Here is a 15,189-nt window from a genome sequence, read left to right on the forward strand (position 1 = left end):
GTCGATCAAGCATAAAACAAGGTTTTTGCCTTAGTGCCATGCACAACCATGAAAAAACACGGTCCTAGGTGTGTTAATCAAACAAGTACTTATCGGATGGGGGCTCCACTTCGCATGCAAGTCCGTTTGAACTACGTTGAGGTGCTCGCAAAGTATTGTCACCATCGGATATGATTTGCATGGTCGATCATGCATTATACACCGTTTTTTCCCTAGTGGTATGCACATCCACAAAAAAACATGCCCTTAGGTGTGTTATCTGACCAAGTACTTATCGGATGGGTGTGCATCTTTGAGAAAATTTCAATACCGCCTATGTTGCGATGTAGGAAAATTATTGTTCCCATCAGATATCCTTTGCATGGTCGATCGAGCATTAAATACTATTTTTGCTCTAGTGTCATGCACATCCGTAAAAAAACACGCTGCTAGGTATGTCAATCGATCAAGCACTTATGGGATGGTTGTGCCACTTTGCATGTAAGTCAATTCCACCTAGTTGAAGGTGTGTGCAAAGTATTGTGCCCATCAGATATGCTTTGCATTGTCGATCAAGCATAAAACACTGTTTTTGCCTTAGTGTCATGCACAACCATGAAAAAACACGGTTCTAAGTGTGTTAATCAAACAAGTACTTATCGGATGGGGGATCCAGTTTGCACACAAGTCCGTTTCAACTAGGTTGAGATGCATGCAAAGTAATTTCACCATCGAATATGCTCTGCATGGTCGATTATGCATTATACAAAGTTTTTCCCGTAGTGATATGCACATCCGCAAAAAAACACGCCCTTAGGTATGTTATCTGACCAAGTACTTATCGGATGGGTGTGCCTCTTTGAGAACATTTCAATACCACCTAGGTTAAGGTTTAGGAAAATTATTATGCCCATCGGATATGCTTTGCATGGTGTATCGAGCATTAAATACCATTTTTACCTTAGTGTCATGCACATCCGTAAAAAAAACACGCTGCTAGGTGTGTTATCCGATCAAGTACTTAAGCGATGGGAATGCCACTTTGCATGTAAGTCAATTCCACCTAGTTGAAGGTGTGTGCAAAGTATTGTGCCCATCGGATATGCTTTTCATTGTCGATCAAGCAGAAAACACCGTTTTTGCCTTAGTGTCATGCACAACCATATAAAAACACGGCCGTAGGTGTGTTATTCAAACAAGTACTTATTGGATGGGGGCTCCACTTTGCACACAAGTCCATTTCAACTATGTTGAGGTGCATGCAAAGTATTGTCACCATCGGATATGCTTTGCATGGTCGATCACGCATTATACACCGTTTTTCCCTAGTGATATGCACATCTGCAAAAAAACACGCCCTTAGGTGTGTTATCTGAGCAAGTACTTATCGGATGGGTGTGCCTCTTTGAGAACATTTCAATAACACCTAGGTTGCGGTGTAGGAAAAGTATTGTGCCCATCGGATATCCTTTGCATGGTCGATCGAGCATTAAATACTATTTTTGCTCTAGTGTCATGCACATCCGTAAAAAAACACGCTGCTAGGTATATTATCTGATCAAGCATCTGATCAAGCACTTATGGGATGGGCGTGCCACTTTGCATGTAATTCAATTCCACCTAGTTGAAGGTTTGTGCAAAGTATTGTGCCCATCGGATATGCTTTGCATTGTTGATCAAGCATAAAACACCGTTTTTGCCTTAGTGTCAAGCACATTTGTAAAAAAACACGGTCCTATGTGTGGTATCGGATCAAGTACTTATCTAACCGACAAGCCACTTTTCATGCAACTCAATAACACCTAGGTTGAGGTGGGTGCAAAGTATTGTGCCCATCGGATGTACTTTGCATGATATATCACGTATTAAACTCTGTTTGTGCCTCAATGTCATGCACAACCATAAAAAAACACGCTTTTAGGTGTGTTATCCGACCAACTGCTTATCAGATGGGTGTACCACTTTGCATGCAATGCAATATCACAATTGTTGAGACTCATGCAAAGTATTGTGCCCATCAGATATGCTTTGCATTGTCGAACAAGCATTAAACACTATTTTGGCCTTAGTGTCATGCACAACCATCAAAAAACAAGGTCCTAGATGTGTTATTCGACTAAGTACTTACGGGATGGGCACGCCACTTTGCATGTAAGTCAATAATACCTAGGTTGAGATGTGTGCAAAGTATTGTGATGATCGCATATGCGTTGCATTGTCGATTAAGCATAAATCAACGTTTTTGCCTTAGTGTCATGGACAACAACCAATAAAAAATATGGTCCTAGGTGTGATATTCTAAAAAGTGCTTGTCACATTGGGGAGCCACTTTGCAAGAAAGTAATTTTAACTAGGTTGATGTGCGTGCACAGTATTGTGTCTATCGGTTATGCTTTGCATGGGGGATCACACATTATACACCATTTTTCCCCTAGTGTTATGCACATCCATCAAAGAACACGCTCTTAATAGGTATATTATCATACCAAGTACTTATTGAATGGGCGTTCCACTTTGCATGGAATACCATACCACTGCTTTTGAGGCACATGCAAAGTATTGTGCCCATCGGATATGCTTTACATGGTAGATTGAGTATTAAATACCATTTTTGGCCTTGGTGTCATGTACAACCGTCAAAAAACACGATCGTAGGTGTATTTTTCAAACAAGTACTTATCAGATGGGGATGCCACTTTGCACACAAGTCAATACTACCTAGGTTGAGGAATGTGCAAAGTCTTGTGTCCATTGGATATGCTTTGCATAGTCGATCGCACATTATACACCATTTTGTTCCTAGTGTTATGCACAATCATCATAAAATACATTTGGAGGTGTGTTATCCGAACAAGTACTTATGGGATGGGTGCACCACTTTGTATGCAAGTCAATACGACCTAGGTTGAGGCGTGTACAAAGTTTTGTGCCCATCGGAGAAATGTAGATGCGATAATATTAGAAAATTCTCGGTATGTGTATATGTATCTGTGTGTGGCAAACAATTTTGATACAACAAAGTAAACACCTAGTGCACAAATTATGCACTTCAGACCTTGAGTAAATAAGCTTGTTGATGAGGATAAATACGCCCTTGAATAAAAGCACAGTTGTTGTATGACCACAATAGGATCGCTTTGACACCTGTGATCTTGCCCACATGTAAGTTTCCAAATAGTATAAAAAATCATATAATAATATATTAATAGTTTGCAAATGTGTATAGCAAGTGAGTAATGGGAAGTGGAAGTGGGAGTGAGGAGGGAGGAGTGGAATGGGAGAGGGAAGTAATAAAGGTGTATGATAATAAGTATAAAAATAGTATAATAATATATTAATAGTTTTCAAATGGCAAGTGAGTAATGGGAAGTGGAAGTGAGAGGGGGGAGGGAAGAATGGAATGGGAGAGGGGAAGGTAATAGGGGAGTAGGATAATAAGGGAGTGAAATGAGTGAGGGGAGTTAATAGGGGATGAAAAAGAGGAGGGGGAAATATGGAATTTTGGGAAATGGGAGGAGTATGGGACGTGGTGGAAATGTGGGATGGGAGTGGTGGCAATGGGGGAGGAAGAAGAAATGGATGGGGGGAGGGCTAATGGAAGATTGGGATGAGGGATGGGGGTCCAATGGGAGAGGGGGAGTAATGGGAGCCAATGGGAGAGGGGATAAATGAAAAGCCAATAGGAGAGAGGGGAGGAATGGAAAGCCAATAGGAGAGGAGGAGGAAAACCTAATTTTTCTTATATATAGTCTTCCTTCTTCATTCATTCTCCCCTCATTTCATTCATTGAAGCAAGAAAGCGAGGATGATCAAGAAACCAAGGAAGAGCAAGAAAGAGCAAACTTACAAACTTTTTCCAAGTACTTGCAAATTTTTTTGATTAATTCTTTATCTAGATTTTTTTTTTAAAATTTGAAGAGAGAGGAACTAGAGAGAGAGAGGTTCCTGGCGGCCCCTAGGAGGGGAGGAGAAGGAGAGGATGGAGGGGGGGAGGGGAGGGAGGGAGAGGGGAGGGAGAGGCGGGGGCGGGGTCGAGGGGGGGAGGGGGGGGAGGGGAGCCGGGGAGGGAGGGGGGGAGGGAGGGGCAGGGGCGAGGGCAGGAGAGGGAGGGAGGGAGCGGGGGGGTTCTAGCAGGGTCGAGGGAGGTAGGAAGGAGGGGGGGAGGGAAGGGCGGGGGCAGGGGGGGAGGGAGGGGGGAAGGGGGGAAGGGAGGGAGGGGGTGGAGCCGGGTGGGGGAGGGAGGGGGGGCTTTGGCGGCCGCGGCCGCCAGAACCCCTTGAAGGGGGGAGGGGAGGGAGGGGGGGTCTGGCGACTGCGGCCGCCACGACCCCGGGGGGGGGAGGGGAGGGAGGGGAGGGGGGAGGGGTCGAGGGAGGGAAGGGGGGGGGTCTGGCGGCCGCGGCCACCAGGACCCCCTGGAGGGGGGGAAGGGGGGCGGAAGGGGGGGTCTTGCGGCCGCGGTCGCTAGAACCCCTTGGAGGGGGGGAGGGGAGCCGGGTGTGGGGGTTAAAGGTCACTGTGTGGGAGCCAGGGTTGAGAGGAGGGGGGCGAGGTTGAGAGGGGGGCGACGGGGTCAAGAGGGGGGGCGGCCACCAGGACGGGGGGGAGGGGGGGTCCTGGCAGCCGCAACCACCAAGACTGGAGGGAGGGGGGAGGGAGCGAGGGAAGTGGGGTCGAGAGGAGGGGGGGTGGGGTCAAGAGGAGGGAGGGCGGCATCAAGAGGAGGGGGCGGGGTCGAGAGGGGGGGCAGCGGGGTCGAGAGGAGGGGGTGGGGTCAAGAGGGGGGGCGGCAGGGTTAAGAGGCGGGGGCGGCGGGGTTGAGAGAGAGAGGAGGGAGGGGAGGAACGGGAGGGAGGGAGAGGGGGGGCCTGGCGGCCGCGGCCACCAGGACAGGAGGGAGGGGGGTCCTGGTAGCCACAGCTGCCTGGACTGGAGGGAGGGGGGTCCAGGTGGTTGCGACTGCCAGGACAGGAGGGAGGGGAGGGAGGTAGGAGGGAGGGAGAGAGAGAGGAGGGAGGGGAGGGAGGGGAGGGAGGAGGGAGGGGAGGCAGGGGGTCTTGGCGACCGCAGCCGCTAGGGTGAGAGGGAGGGGAGGAGGGAGGGGAGGGAGAGAGAGGGGAGAGGAGGGAGGGGAGGGAGAGAGAGAGAGAGGGGGGGTTCCTGGTGGCCGCAGCCATTGGGTGAGAGGGAGGGGAGGTGAGAGGGAGGGGAGGGAGAGTGAAAGCGAGAGAGAGAGTGAGGGGGGGGGTCCTGGTGGCCGCGGCCGCTAGGGTGAGAGGGAGGGGAGAGGAGGGAGGGGAGGGAGAGAGAGGGGAGAGAAGGGAGGGGAGGGAGAGAGAGAGAGAGAGAGAGAGAGAGGGGTTCCTGGCAGCCATGGCCATCGGGTGAGAGGGAGGGGAGGGAGAGAGAGAGAGAGAGGGGGGGTCCTGGTGGCCATGGATGCCAGGGTGAGAGGGAGGGGAGGGAGAGAGAGAGAGAGAGGGGGGGTGAGAGGAGTGAGGAGAGGGAGGAGAGGGAGAGAGAGAGAGAGGGGGGTCCTGGCGGCTGCGGCCCCAGGGTGACAGGAGTGAGGAAAAGGGAGGGGATAGAGAGAGAGGAGTGAGGAGAGGGAGGGGAGGGAGAGAGAGAGAGAGAGAGAGGGGAGGGGAGGAGAGAGAGAGAAGGAAGAGAGAGAGAGAGAGGACTCCTGGGGGCCGTGGTCCCCAGGGATGAGAGGAGAGTTAGAGGAGTAATGGAGGGAGAGGAGTGAGGGAGGGAGAGGGGTGAGAAGACGTGATGGAGAGGGAAACACTAGGAGAGAGAGAAGAGAGATGAGAAGACTTTAGGGAGAGGGGAAGGTAAGTGACTAGAGAGAGGAGAGATGAGAAGACTTGAGGGAGAGAGGAAGGTTGGGAAGGTATGGGACTAGAGAGAGAGAGAGATATGCGACTAGAGAGGGAGCTCCATCGCATAGAGAGGGAGCTCCATTAGAGAGAGAGAGAGAGCCCACTACATAGAGAAGAGGAGAGGAGTAGAGAGAGAGAGGTCGAATTCTTACAAGAGCAACAAATAAGATTTGACTTAGGAAAAGAATGAAAGGGACTTACGAGAAGAAAGTATCAAGAAGAATGTTGAACACAAATTTGAATTCTTACAACTAAGAGTAGAACTATCACGAGCAAGAGCGACAAATAAGATTTGACTTATGAGAAGAATGAAAGGGACTTACGAGAAGAAAGTATCAAGAAGAATGTTGAACACAAATTTGAATTCAAAAGGAACGTACGAGAAGAAAGTATCAAGAAGAATGTTGAACACAAATTTGAATTCAAATTTCCCTCTCTTTTTTAAAAATTCAAATTTATGCGTGGGAGGAGTGGGCTAGTTTTTCTTATCTATACTCTTCTTTCCATTCATTCATTCTCATTCTCTCCTCATTTCATTGAAGCAACCAAGAGCGGAAGAGAAAGGATAACCGGAGCCTTACTTTTTTCACTTTTTCCAGGTACTTGCATTCTTTTTCATTCGTCTTGTAATTCTTTTTCTTTACTTACAATTCTTTTCAATTAGTTTCTTGTTAAAGTTTTTGAGTTTTATTTCTTAAAATTCATCTTGTAATTCTTTTTCTTTACTTACAATTCTTTTTCAATTAGTTTCTTGTTAAAGTTTTTGAGCTCTATTTCAATTAATTTTTTATTGAAATTTGTGGAGAATTTGTGTTCTAAATTTGAAAAGAGAGATAGAGAGAAAGAGAGAGCTAGAGAGAGAGAGTGTGAGAGAGATAGCACAAGATTAAGAGAGAAAAGAAAGGAGGGAGAGAAAGTAGGAGAGAGAGAGAGAAAGAGAGAGAGAGAGAGAGCGAGAGAGAGAGAGAGAGAGAGAGAGAGAGAGAGAGAGAGAAAGAGAGAAAGACAGAAAGAGAGTGAGAGATTAAGAGAGAGAAGAGGGGCGGAGGGAGAGAAAGAAAACTCTTGGTGGCCGTGGCAGCTAGAGGAGGGGGGTTTTTTAGAAGGCATTACAATTCTTTTTAAATTAGTTTCTTATTTGAGTTTTTGAGTTCTATTTTAATGAGTTTCTTATTTATATTTGAGTTTGTAAATTTGAGAAATGAAAGAGAATAGGGAGGGAGAGAAAGAGAGAGGAGAGAGGAAAAGAGAGAAATTAAGAGATCGAAGAGGGGCTCTTGGTGGCCGTGGCCGCCAAAGGGAGAGAGAGAATGAGAAATGAGAGAGGAGCTACTGAGCTTCAAAGCATTCACGCACGCTCAGCTAGATCACCCGGGCTCTAATACCAGTTGAGAGTGCTCTCAACGGAAGCAAGAACGAAAGAAGGAGAGAGAGAGAGATAGAGAGCCACACAAGTTTGGTGGGTGCAGAACCACCCTAATCTTCTTTTTCATTCATTTATATATGTGTTTGAGTATTGTACATAACCGGGGTTAAGGCACAGTGACCTTTAACCCCCACATAGGGAGGGAAAGAAAGAGAGAGCTGAGAGAGGGAGAGAGTCTCCTGGCGGTAATGAGAGAGAAGAGTAGGGAGGGAAAGAAAGAGAGAGCTGAGAGAGGGAGAGAGAGATTAAGAGAGAGAAGAGAGTCTCCTGGCAGCCGTGGCTGCTAGAGGGAGGGAGAGAGTAGGGAGGGAGAGGGAGAGAGAGAAAGAGAAGAGAGGAGGGAGACTTAGGGAGAGAGAAAGAGAGAGAGGGAGAGAGAGGGAATGAAACTTCTGTGCTAGAGGGAGGGAGAGAGTAGGGAGGGAGAGGGAGAGAGAGAGAGAGAAGAGAGGAGGGAGACTTAGGGAGAGAGAAAGAGAGAGAGGTAGAGAGAGGAGGAGAGAGAGAAAGAGAGAGAGGGAGAGAGAGGGAATGAAACTTCTGGCAGCCGTGGCCGCCAGAGGGAGGGAGAGAGTAGGGAGGGAGGGAGAGAGAGAGAGAGAGAGAGAGAGAGAGAGAGAGAGAGAGAGAGAGAGAGAGATGAGAGAGAAGAGAGGAGGGAGACTTAGGGAGGGAGAGAGAGAGAGAGAGAGAGAGAGAGAGAAAGAGAGAGGGAGAGAGAATGAAACTTCTAGCGGCCGTGGCCACCAAGAGAGGGAGGTAGAGAGAGAGAGAGAGAGAATGAGACTTCTCACGGCCGTGGCCGCCAAGGGAGGGAGGGAGGGAGGGAGAGAGAGAGAGAGAGAATGAGAAATGAGAGAGAAGAGGGGAGGGAGAGAAAGAGAGATTAAGAGTGAGAAGAGGGACAGAGGAGAGAGAGAAAGGGAGAGAGGGAGGGAGGGAGGGAGGGAGGCTGGGAGAGATTAAGAGAGAGAATTCAGAGAGAGAGAGACATAGAGAGAGAAAGAATGACAAATCGTAGTGGCCAAGAGGATAGAGGTAGGGAGGTAGAGAGGCTAAGAGAGAGAGAGAGAGAGAGAGAGAGAGAGAGAGAGAGAGGGAGAGAGAGAGAGAAGAGGAGAGAGAGAGAGGAGAGAGGTGGAGAGAGAGAGAGAGAGAAATAATTACAAATCCTAGGGAGAGAGAGAGAGGTGAAGAGAGAGAATGATAAATCGTAGCCGCCATGGGAGGGAGAGAAAGAGAGACTTGAGATAAACTAAGAGAGAGAATGAGTGGGATGAGGATAGAGAGGAAAACACATAAGAGTTGTCACAGAGAGAGAGAGAGAGAGAGAGAGAGAGAGAGATTAAGAGAGAGAATGAGGTGTCTTGACTATGGCTATAGAGAGAATTAGGAGTCGAGAGAGAGAAAGTTCAAAGGAAAGAGAGAGTTTTATATATTTACATGTTTTATATTATACTTTTAAAAAATTATAAAAGAGTGAATTTATGGTTTGTTTTGAAGGTGAGATAATATTTTTATATATATTCATCTTTTAAATTGAAAAATGTTAACTTTTCTTTAGATACTTGTCCTTTATTTCTCTCACATGCAGGTTTAGCCTCTACATCAAAACCCCTTCTTTTGCATATTTAAGCCTCTTAAACCCCAGCACATTAAAATGAACACAGAAAAAGAAATTATTTATTGCTTTTCTTCGCTTTGACGGTTGGTTTAGCATAGATTATATTGCCTTAGAGGAGAGACAATTGTCCAAGTTGCCAATCGAAGCCATGCTTAAATTTTTCTAACTAGTTCCTAATCGTTGTCAGTTCCTTCGCTCACATGCGGTTTAACACTCATAACATGTTATTAAATAATACCTTTTACCATTTACCAAGAAGTCTATCAGTGGGCAGATTGAGATAGCAGATATCAGTGGACAGATTACATATATCAGTGGACAGATTACATGTCATGGGACATATTGGAGCTTGATGATTATTGGTTATTTTTATTGCATTTGTATAAATATTTAAGCTCATTTATTGTCATAAAAAACCTTGTAAAGCCTTTTAGGCTATTTTTTACATTTATTGCCATATGAAGCACCTTGTAATAAACCCGACCATCCTGACCATTCACTATTTAACGAGTATTAGTGGGCTGCATAAGTGGATATCAGTGGAACAGTTTTTAGTGGGTAGATTGCGTTAGTTGGGTATCAGTGCGGAGATATCAATGGATGGACAGATTACATGTCATCACGAAGATTGAAGCTTTATCACTAGAGGGCAAGTCAATGGATGGACAGATTACATGTCTTCACGAAGATTGAAGCTTTATCACTAGAGGACATTTTATTTCATTGTAAAGCTTTATTGGCTAATTTTTTTAGATTTATACAAATATTTAAGCCTTGTAAAGCCTTTTAGGCTATTTCCCACATTTATTGCTATAAAATACTTTGTAAAGCCCTCTCCACTATTGGTCACATTTATTGCCATATGAAGCCTTGTAAAGCCTTTTGGGCTATTTCCCACATTTATTGTATCGAGCGTTGTATATTGTACTTTACTTGTATGTATCTAAATTCTTCATTATCTTTTCTTGTAGGATTATGGAGCAATCAACTAATGTGGGGGCTATCCTAAATGACTCTGAGATTAGAGCATGGGTCTCTGATGTCACTTTGAATTTGAAAGGAAAGGAATATAGCCCCAATGGCTTTGGTAGGTGGACTCGATATCACATGGGAAGAAGAGCTTGGTTTCTTCATCAAAAGGAAAAGAGACTCTTTCTACTTATGTCAAAAAGGGAGTTCAATGATGTTGAAGATCCATGGGATGCTACTTTCTTCAAAAAAGATATGACTTCAAGCCTTGTAGTAGGCATAATGATAGAGCCAAAAGAGACTTTTATGAATATTTTCACAAAGAGTTCAGATCCTGAAGTTGGCGGTCTTCATTTTGTTGTGTCAAGGAGAGACTCAAAGACCTTTGTGATGCCTCCTCCTCAATGATCAAAGTTTCCAGAGCTGCAAAGTGCATTGGAGGCTCTTGCATATACTTGGGAGCAATTTCCTAGTGTGGTGGCAAAAAGGATGCATGCATAGATAATGTTTGAGTGCTTTCAAGATGCATAATATGCTCTTCATTTTCAAGGATCGTCACAGGAAGGAGATCAAGCTCAGACTTCAATGTAGGGACAAGAAGAACATGCACACTGTCACAAATGTGTAGAACATGAGTGCAAACTTCTAGAGCAAGAAATGGTGGATGTAATTAAGGATGATGAAACACAAGCCTTGAGTGCATGGGAATTAAAAAAAATTGAAGAAGATCAAGGTCGATCCACTTCAGTTATGCTAGAAGCTCTTGCTAGCAAACCACGACGTGAAATGCAAAAGGCTAGTACTGCAAGAGCCACGGTTCCAAGTAGTAAAAAAAGGCATCGTCCCACTGTAGAGAAAGATCATGTGGATGAAAAACGGTTAAAAGAAGAGAAAGATGAAGAAGACTCAGAACCCGAGGCTAAAGATGATCAGGATGAACTCACATCAATCAAAAATCTTAATCTGCATCTTAATGAAGCAGTAACAGATGATGATGTGGGATATATCTAGGGTCAAAGGACGTGGTTTGTGAATGCCAAAGATGTGGAAGCTGCAGCTGTCTTTACTAATAGCCGAAGCCTTGATATATCCTATGCACTGCAAATATACGAGGCTTTGAGAGATGGAAAGAAACCTGTGGCAAGCAATGTGGTCCTGTGCCCAATAATGTTCTGTCCAATTAAAAATAGCTTTCTGGATCAAATAACATTTACAGGGCCTACACATTTCGAGGAAACCTTCAGTCAATTCCTTAAAGACACTCTTAGAAATATTCCACATGAACAAGGCGAAGAGGCACAAGGTGAGAATATGCTAAAGGAAGCAAAGAAGGAATTCCTCCTTCATTGCAGATTCCAGCCCATCGATGGTCAACATTGGGCTTATGCTTGTAATCAGATCGCAAAAGAAGCAAAGGAGGTCAAAAGACTCATTTCAGAACAATTTGCAAAGATAAGTTCATTCCATTATTATCCTACAACAATCTGTTTATTCAAGCATGAGATCAAGTATTTGATTGAGTTCGAAAGACTTAATCATTATGTCCATGGAAAGCGTAAGATATCCTCAACATCAGGGGTCTTACAGAAGGCAAGGGTTATATGGACAACATTTGGTTCTCCAAATCTTGATTTGAAGCGAAAGGTCACAAAAGCAGACGCCGACACACTCACAAACTTCTATACTTCTTTGAGTGCAGTTGTGCCAAGGGGAACTCAAGAGCGAGAAGAAGATATGACAAGCCTCAAGGTGGTGAGGAACAGATATGCCGACTACACTTCTATGATATTTTGTCCTGTTGAAGTGTTCAATGAGATGCTTGAAACGTGCATTGCTTGTGAGCGTGGACAATTGACCTATGAAGCTCCTTTGTTTATCTCCGGAAAGTCAAAGGTAATGGATAAGAAGGAGTTGACGGCAAGGATGTGGAGGCCTATAAAGTACTTACCTGACAAGTATGCATCCATGGCAGCACAAAAACTTTTAAAGAAAGAATGGTTTTTTGGAAAGAAAGACAAAGACCACTGCATGGAAGAATGCATCAATGTACAGGTGAGGCATGATGCAGTGCATAGTGCCATTAAGTATTTGCTGTCAGAGAAACAAATTCCACTTACTCATTGTAACATTGACTATAATGTGGTCAAGCATATAGCTTCTTTGTCAACACCCAAGGTAAAGCTATGGGCAAACAGGTGGATTAAAAAGGATGAAGATGGGTCAGAAATAGTAACCTCTTACATGAGAAAAGAAATCCCACAACAACTGGTTGCATATGTGGAAAGATTAATCAGCGAGATAAGGATGCCGACAGATATGCACCAAAGCTTTCAATTCAATGTAGAGGTTACATCAGAGTCTGGAAAGCTTGTGAACTTCAAGGGAGTTTCAGAAAATGACTTCATCAAGAATGAGTCAGCATGGAATAAGCCACAACTGTTCTTTATCAATGAAGTTTCTAGCGATGATATCCATAACTTCATTGATAGAATAATATATACCACCATTAGCAAAGTGGCAACTTGCAACATTGTCATTTTTGTTGATAAAAAAGAAAAAGAAGCCATGCAGGTTACTCTAGAGCGAGCATATTCATAAGATTTGAAGATGATCTATAGTGGTGTTTATGTAGCAAAGAGAGGCAAGAGAGAGTGTGGCATAGCGATTCAATCTCTTGAATCATTCTTCTTGTGTATGTGGAGTCCCAACCCTGATCACTTCTTACAAAAGAACATAAGAGGGAATTCAAATAATTTGAGATTGATGCTAGAAGAGCAAGATATTCCCAGCTCCATACATTATCAAAAAAACAACTATGGAAGTCCTGCAAAAAGTGGGAGTCTCTTGCTTAACATGATGGAGAATTTGCTACCGGCAGGTTGGGAGGTCACCTTGTGCAAGATGGGATATTTATTTGAGGATCTCCTTAGAAAAGGCAACTCCACAAATATTATTGAAAACAAGCATTTCATGGCTTATTTTTAGCTTCAAGCAGATCTAACCACAGGCTATGAAAAAGAGATAGAGCACAAGGACACTAATGACATGGATGATTACCTTGAAGATCATAATGTCCCAGTTGATGATGATGAAAAGATTGACTTACATGACCCATTCAGAGAGAGGTTGGTGGATGAAGAGAAAGATGATGATGTCTTTGATAATTATGGCTCGCAGGGTTATGTAAAAAGGCCACTACGACAATACTTAGCGGTATGAACTCTCTATTTCTCAACTAAATACAATTTTTTAAATAAGATTTAAATTTAAAGATAATGAATCTAATCTCTCATATTTGTTTACAGGCAATAGAGGGAGAAGAAATGGATGAAGTCAATATGGAGGCACTCCCTTCTACTTCAGCAATGCAACCACCTCTAAATTTGATTGAAGAATCCCATGAGCACAAGAGCTTTAAAGACAACATGGAAAAGCAGAATGACCGCAAACATAGAATACAAGCTATCACAAAGACCCATTCTGCAAATTTAGCTGCATTGGATAAAATGGAGAGCTCATTTGAAGTTAGGATCGTTTTGAAACGAGAACCTCAGTATTTGAGCTTTGGTAGAGAGGAGGTTTCAATCCTCTCCAATCCTTTAAAAGAGGTTAATGACAATGTTATCCTGGCCATTCTCAGGTAACGTTTGTTTATTTGTTGCTACTTCAATGAGCTAACATTTGTTTATTTGTTTACAGTGTAGTTATATATCAGTTTCCTAGTGCAGAATGCAAATCAATTCTATGAGCTAACGTTTGTTTATTTCTTGGTGCAATGTAGTTATTTCTCAGGTTCCTAGTGCAGTAGTGTAGAATCGTGTCTACATGCTCGTCGATGCTCTCCTTTCTTCTATTTTTAGCTCTCCTCAAAAGAATATAGAAGACGTTTGTACCTCGTTAAGCCCTTTGAATTTAGATGGGGTGCGAGTCATCTTTATGCCTTATCATGAGGAGTAAGTATCAACTCCAACCTTATTTTTACTATTTCTTTGGCAAGTTTGTGTAAAACAACAATCATTTTTATTCTGGTCATGTAGCTCACATTGGAGTCTGATCGCTTGGGACCTTGAAGTCAACCATTTGTGGTTTGTGAATTCAATGGAAGGGAAGGCTATCATGCCAACTCCCCAAGGTAATTATTCTCTTAATATTTTTGTTACTTTCTTATTTTGTATCTTATGATCATGACATATTAATATATTTAATATGTCATGATGGACAGTGCTACATATCGGCTAGTATCTGCTATCAGAACAACCACAGAGCAACAAGACCAAGTAGAATTCAAACGACGTCTACCAGTGGAGCAAAAAGATGGGCATAGTTGTGGGTGGAGAGTTGCCTACAACTGCATGTTGTTTCTTAGAGAGATTTTTGATTTGGAGTTACCATTCAAAATGGAATTGTATACAGAAGCCGATCTACTAGCATTTCGGGCTGAGAGTATTGCCTAATTGCTACCATTGGGAAATAACTTGAAAAATATGACTACATTGCAGCATGTATAAAACCTTATCTTTATACTTGTATGCTTGTTCAAGCCTTTAATTGGGATGCGTAAATCTCATAACTTTTTTATATTTTCCTCCAAGAGGAGAAGAGACTGAGTCTAATGAAAGCATGCTATCTTTATACTTCTATGATTATTTAAACATTTATTTTTATTTGGGATATGTAAATCTCATAACTTTTTAAAATTTTCCTCCAAGAGGAGGAGAGACTCACTCTAATGAAAGCATGTATGAAACCTTACTTTTTAAATTTTTGCTCCAAGAGGAGGAGAGACTCACTCTAATGAAAGCATATATGAAACCTTATCTGCTTATTTAAGCCTTTATTTGGGATGTGTACATCGCATAACTTTTTTATATTTTTATAACAAAAGGAGGATGTAGAAGACATAGCAAGTGAAGAAGAATATGATGTAGACTACTCTCTCAATAAGATGAGTCATGAAAATATGACTCTATTGTAGCAGATTGGAAGTTCATTCACCGCTATGTTGTTAATTCGACAACAACCTCATTTTTTTGAATTTGGTGAAGAAGAGATTTTAATTCTCTTGAATCCTAAGAAAGAGGTTAATGTCAAAGTCATTACAACCATCCTCAGGTTTGATGCAGCCTTTTCCTTGGCTTTATACTTTGCTTATTTTGATTAAACCCAAGAAGCTAATACTTTTTTTAAAAAAAAAGTAATGTTATAGCAAATTTTCCTCAAAATATACAAAGTGTTTCATATATGCCCGATCCTCTTATTTCGGAAGTGCTTAGCAACAAAGAAGAAACCATAGAGGATGTTTGCAA

This window comes from Dipteris shenzhenensis, chromosome 1 (genome assembly GCF_047967505.1).
Source record: "Dipteris shenzhenensis isolate YYH24624 ecotype China chromosome 1, Dip_SZ_1.0, whole genome shotgun sequence".
Classification (NCBI taxonomy): Eukaryota; Viridiplantae; Streptophyta; class Polypodiopsida; order Gleicheniales; family Dipteridaceae; genus Dipteris; species Dipteris shenzhenensis.